Source organism: Octodon degus, unplaced genomic scaffold, assembly GCF_000260255.1.
Source record: "Octodon degus isolate 3935 unplaced genomic scaffold, OctDeg1.0 scaffold00211, whole genome shotgun sequence".
In the NCBI taxonomy this organism is placed as follows: Eukaryota; Metazoa; Chordata; class Mammalia; order Rodentia; family Octodontidae; genus Octodon; species Octodon degus.
This window is the reverse complement of record NW_004524787.1, coordinates 2,852,875-2,859,250: the sequence shown is the minus strand read 5'-3', so window position 1 is coordinate 2,859,250 and position 6,376 is coordinate 2,852,875. Positions and strand designations below refer to the sequence as shown.

Genomic DNA, 6,376 nt, shown 5'->3' with positions numbered 1-6,376 from the left:
TTGTAGCTGTCCTACTAACCTGTTTTGAAACGGTCTCAATGCTATTTTTCTCAATAAAATTAATAAAAGAATATTAGAAATGATACAGAACTTCACCAAACAAAACTACAGGAATATAGAAATGGTTGTTGTATTAATATTTTATACTTTCAAAGTGCCTGCAAGCAAGCACAGGGGCCAGGGGTTCGATCTCTGGGCCTGTCATGCCATGCCCCTCTCCTCTCCCCCTTCCCTCCCCCCAAGAGCACTGAGATGGTGACTGAGACTGGGCATTGTGGTTCACACCTGTAATCCCAGCTCTTGGGAGGCTGAAAACAGGAAAATCACTATGAGTCTGATCTAGTAGTGAGACCCTGAACACCCTGTAGACCCTGTCCTAAAATACAGAAAGAAAAAATAATTTATACTTTCAAAATATAGATATTTCACTTCTTTGTTAAATTTATTTCTAAAGGTTTTTCTTTTTTAAATCATCATTAATGAGATTATTTTCTTAATCTTTTCCAAGATATATGTATATGCAAGATAGTTAAGATAGCTATACTTGGCGAGGGAGATAGCTCAGTGGCATAAGTGCCTGACTGGTATGCACAAGGTCCTGAGTTTGGTCCCCAGTACCCCAGGAAAATAAAGCTGTGCTACTAATTTCTATTAATTCATTGAAAATAAATATTTGTGCTTACATCACTTGATCAATTTTCCTGTCCATATCTTGTAATCTGAGCAATTACATTGAAGATAACAATAAGCAATGTGCTAACCATTTTTATTCTCCAATCTTAGTTTGAAATTTTGTACAATTGTTTTTAGTGGTTTTGCTCTCTATAATAATAAAAAATGCTATGAATTAAAACAAAAACTATACATTGCATAATGTAATAAGAGCCTCCTGACAAAACAGGAAGAGCTGCCAAATCAAGTATGTCCTTCAGAAAGAAGAGAAAGTAAATACATGTGCTGTCAGTGCATGCAATTTGTGTGCATGGAACATTCTGTTTTCAAGTGAGGAGACTGCCCTAGGTGTGATAATTAAAGATTATTTTTGAAGAGTGATATTGGTAGGTTTATTATATTTCATATAAGAAATTATTTTTGTTTTTTTTTAGATTTTTACCACAAGCCTCAGTCAATGTTGAAAATTTTGATCCTATTTTATAAACAATCAAAAATGTAATACTTTAGTTTTGTGATTTTTTTCCTGTTAAGCACTCAATGTGTAATATAATAAAACTTATAAAATTAAGGTTAATAATACACCAATAGAAATAGTCTAAAGAATAAAAGTAGGTGTGATATGGTTATTCAGTGAAATTACAAAAACATATGTTAGGCTCTGAAAGAATTCTGTTTACAGATCCTGTGACAGTTAATCTCATCAATTCTTTGGATTGAGAAGTACCTAGTAAATTAGGAAAGCACACTTCCAAGAATATCTGTATGTTTTCAGGCATACCTTGCATATGGGACAGCAAAATGATGAGGAAGAAAGGCCTTCAATGGGAACAGCACCACCATCCAAACAGGATATGAGATCAGATAGAACAGAACAAAAGGAAGTCCGTCAGCACAGGTTCTCCAGCATTTTCCTTTCACCCTTTCTGCTTAAGTGGCATAATATGAACAGCTTTCCGTCCATGGTGTTTCTGCTTAACCACAGGCCTAAAAGAAATGAAATTTACTGACTTTGGGATGAAATCTCTGAAACGGACACAAAATACATCTTGCTTCATTTAGTTACTTAAGCTATTGTGTCACAATAAGAGGAAGTTAACATTGAAAACTGGTATTGAAAAGTAGAGCTGTTGTGGTGACTATACCTGACACTCTGGTATAAAAACCTTTGGAAATAGTTAGTGGCAGTACTTTAGAAAGGTTTATAATGCAGGATTGAGAAGCCTAAGAATGCTGCAAGTGGAATGGAAACTTCTAGAGCAAGCTGAGAAGACCAGAATATTGACAGGACTGTAGACAGTCAAATATATACTCATGATGTTATAGATGGGAAATATTGAGAAATAGACTACAGGCAATTTATGTTAAATTCTAGCAAAAAAGTTGCCTAAATTTTGTGTGTTGTGAAACTTTTGGCAGGGTTTCAGCTTAAAGAAAATGGAATAATTAATTTAGTAAAGCAAATTTCAAGTGAGCACAGCATTCAGGCTATGACATGAGTATCACTATTTTCTTCTACCTAGATTTACAATGAGAATGAGAAATACAGAACAAACAGAATGATTAGTAAAACTTTAATTTTGGCCAGGAAAGATACATGTATCAAGTAGGGGCCAAGGAAAATGTATTTGTTGAACAGATTAGTGTCATTAAAAGGATGCCATCTCCTCTTTCATATATGACTAGTACCTGAAAATTTACATCCACAAATCTGAGCTCATTTAATGCCCTTCAAAATGTCTCTTCCTTATCTGTAGATTATTGCTTAGGAGATTCAGATATTCATTAGCATTGTCCCTGACCTAGTTTGTCTCTTCTTTACTAGTTTGTCTCTCTGATTTATCTCAAAATCCACATGCTGCATGGATCTAGTTTACAGTAGGATTTGGAGTTCAATATTCACTTGCATACTGTGATTTACTTATTTATTTGTTTGGTACTGGAAATTGAGCTCAGAACTTTGCAGCTGCCAGGCAGATGCTGTGCCACTGAGCTAAATGCCCAGCCCTTACTTGCTTACTATGAAATTTACATTATGTTATGAAATCTTCCTGAGCTTCAGTTTCCCCACCCACTAAAATATTGTAACAATATAATTTATCTGAAAAAGCAAATGAGATGCCCTATGTATAGGCTTTGTAAGTTAAACATTATACATGGATAAACTTACTTAACTATTGGCATCATTATTATGTTAGAAAAGAGTTTTAAGGTACAAAATAAATATTAAATTTGCTATCAAAATGTGTATGGGTATGTAATTATCACACTCTATGCTACAATTATGTATAATTAAAATAATACTAACCAATACAAATATCTCAAATTATACATTTATACTATGTGGACATCTTAACATAAACAAACAAGTGCTTAAAGTTCCTGATGCTATAATGAAAAAAAGATGGCTAACATTTAACATGTCGTTATTGGCCAAGTGTATAGTAGCTGTATGCATAATGCTAGTTCAAGAGAGGGAAATTTTAGGGCTAATTTGGACAATCAAAAATGCTGTGAAATACTTTCGCTTTTAATTTCATTTATTCAGAGTGTGATGTAAATAATATCCAACTCGCATGCTGACTGTTGACTTCTTTTTCTACTTTACAAATATAACAGATGGCTCTAAGGTAAAATTTAACCAAATTCTTTCTAATTTTCAAATCATCTATATACATTGATTTAAACAAAGTTGTATGCATATATAGTATTCTGGATTTGATCCATACAATAAAGATTCATGTGACTAACAGAGATAATCTCCTTACACATTGTATTTGGAGAGACAGATAACAAACAACTATATCTATATCTGTAAAGATATCTCCATCTTCAATATTTTAACTTCTATCACAGAAGGAAAAGTACATTCTCAATAAATGTAACTTCCCCAAATGTGATCTTATTTTTATACCACAACACAGTATTCTCTAGGACTTGCTCCAGTATCTTCTATTTTTCTGTCTCAACTGGGTGCTTTTTTTTAGCTTATTGACATTCAAATCTTCATCGTTATAAAAAAAGTTTGGAGATGGGTAGAGAAAAATAACAAAATATGAGCCTACATTAGATATGTTCCCAAAGTAACATCAACTTGAAACAATTACCAATATATAACTACTTACAAGATCCAAGTAAATCAAATGAGTGACCACAGGACTTACTTTTAGCATAACAATAAAAGAAGCATTAAAAATGGTAAGAAATAAAGAGTTGCATTGCCCATATTACCATCACCCAAATTTCAAGCAGGGCAGAGTGCACCCACCATCCATTGTGGCAACAAGAGGGAACTGTAAGTTTTCTTCTTTTAGCTTAGATCTCAATACTAAGCATACTAATGGATGTTCAAGCCACTAAGGGGAAAAATCCCAACAGCCACTGAAACTAGAAAAATTTTGTAAAATAGAGCCTTTCAACTGGCCCAACAGATAAGAAATCCATGACCAAAGTAAAATAGGTTTGTGTTCTGCCCTGCACCACTACCAGCCACAGTATAGACCTGGGGTATACCCTGGGAATGTGCTTCACTCAATAGCTATAGGTTTCAGGTGTGGCCAGACTAGGAGCAGCCTTTATAACCAAGGAACTTCTTCCACTACCTTCACCAAAGATCGAGCAGAACTTAATGGACCTTCTGCTAGGGGAAACATACAGCAAGTAAGCACAAAATGTTGTTATGAAACTGAATGCAACAGAACATAATTCAACCAAACACCAAACAGGTCACAGTGACTTCTAAAACCAACCACTCTCTGCATACAGGCTCTCTGAATTCACCTGCAGACTTGATGAGACTCATTTTCCAGACTGTATCATTTCCAGCTGGCTTCACTGACCTTGGGCCATGAATAAATCTCAGTGGCAGTCAGGACCCAGGACTGTAGGCTTTCATCCTGTCCTTTTCCTGTGCTAGACTTAGTAACTATCACCTTTGCATGTAACTAAGCATTACAACAACCATGGAGTCAAAGGCTAAATTCACCACATTCCCTCTGCAACATCAGGAAATACAATTTGCAGTTATTGTACACTTGGTAGGAAACAGGTACAAAGTATTGCCTTGGAGGCCAGTGTCAAGCAGTTTCTCATACCCTGACCACAAGCCAGTGATCAAAAACAGAGATTTTCAATCTTCCCTCACCATATAATGAAACCTGTAGACCCAGCATGATGAACCACTCTATTAAGGCCCTCACAAACTCCATTTGGGCCATAGAAAACTCTCCACAGATTCCCAGCAAACCTAGCCTGCTTTAGTTCACCAATCAAATCTGAAATATAAGCAAGGATCAAAGACTCAGACAATATAATAGACTGAATACAGTCACAGAAGAATAGAAACAAAGCCAGACTATGAAGATAGGAACAAATACCTAATGTTTCAACATGCAGATATTGCATGCTAGCACCAAGACAGCCCTTGTTACCATGGCCACACTAAATAAAATAAATTCCAGAAGCTGACCTTAATGTTATAGAAATGTATCAACTCAGAGAATTCAAAATAGTCATTTTAAAGAAACAATAGGCCTGAAGAAAACAAAGAGAAATAATTCAATAATTAATCATAAAAACAACAGAAAGATTAAAACGATAAAAATATAAATCCTACACTAAAAATAAATGGAATAATAATATAGTAAAATATCAACAGAATGATAAATTAAGCAAAAGAAAGAACCCATGAACTTAGAAACAAGCTATTAGAAAACAGGAAGAGAACAAAGAATAAAAAGGAACAAAAATTATAAGCTCGATGGGTAATGAAGAAAAGAACAAATATTCATTATACTACCATTAAAGAGAAATCCAAAAAGTTAAAAAAATTCAAAAAGATAATGGAGAACTTCCCAAATATAAATATACAATTGTCTATAAGAAAGGAAAGTCAAAGATTATCAGCCAGATAAAACTCAAGAAGGCAAAAAAAGTCTACTGATAGACATTTTATAACTAAGCTTTCCAAAATAAAACAAAAAATAAAGCATTTAAATATTGGCAAGAAATTATACAAATGAGGGTTTCAATTTCAAGGAAGGAGATTCATAGCAAAAACATTATAGGCTAGGATGGTGTAGATGACACATTTAATGTATTAAACAAAAAATGTGTCTACCAACAATAAAGTAGTTGTAAACTTCACTTTAAGAAATAAAGGAAAAGTACAGGTAAACTTACATAAACAAAAGCTATGGAAATTATCACCAATAGAGCTGTATTACAAAAGTAAGCTGTGTCAATTAAAAGAAATTGTAATATAACCACAATATGTATAAGTGTATGAAATGCTCTCTCAAAAGTATACAGAAAAAATAAGAACGTTATTATTTAAACATGGCACATAAACCATATAATCTTAGGATTACAATCAAAAGATCAAAGTACTAAAAATGCCAACTAGATTAATTTGTTAAGAGATGGGAAAATTAATTGACACCAAATGGGGTTTAATAATTAAAAATTTTGGACTAAAGTAGTAAAAGTATACAGCTTTCTTCTACTTTTTGTTCTTTTTGCTCTATAGCTTTAAAATTAAGTCTAGATCAGTTTAAAATAAGTTATATTACTTGGTTTCATTTGTCCTGTGATAGCCACAAAACAAACATCTAAGGGGCTGGGGAGATGGCTCAGTAGAATAAGTGCTTCCCTGACAAGTGCAAGGGCCTGAGTTCAATCCCCAGTTCTGAAAAAAAAAAAAAAA

The 6,376-nt window shown here is 33.8% G+C and overlaps 1 long non-coding RNA gene across 1 annotated transcript in view; it reads right to left on the bottom strand.

Moving 5' to 3' along the window:
• Positions 1-1,459: 1,459 nt before the first annotated feature.
• LOC111813676 overlaps positions 1,460-6,376 on the bottom strand; it is a 217,917-nt gene continuing 213,000 nt past the window's right edge. Inside the window, exon 3 of the long non-coding RNA XR_002818868.1 lies at positions 1,460-1,659. This is a non-coding gene — a long non-coding RNA (uncharacterized LOC111813676). The remainder of the gene's footprint in view (positions 1,660-6,376) is intronic.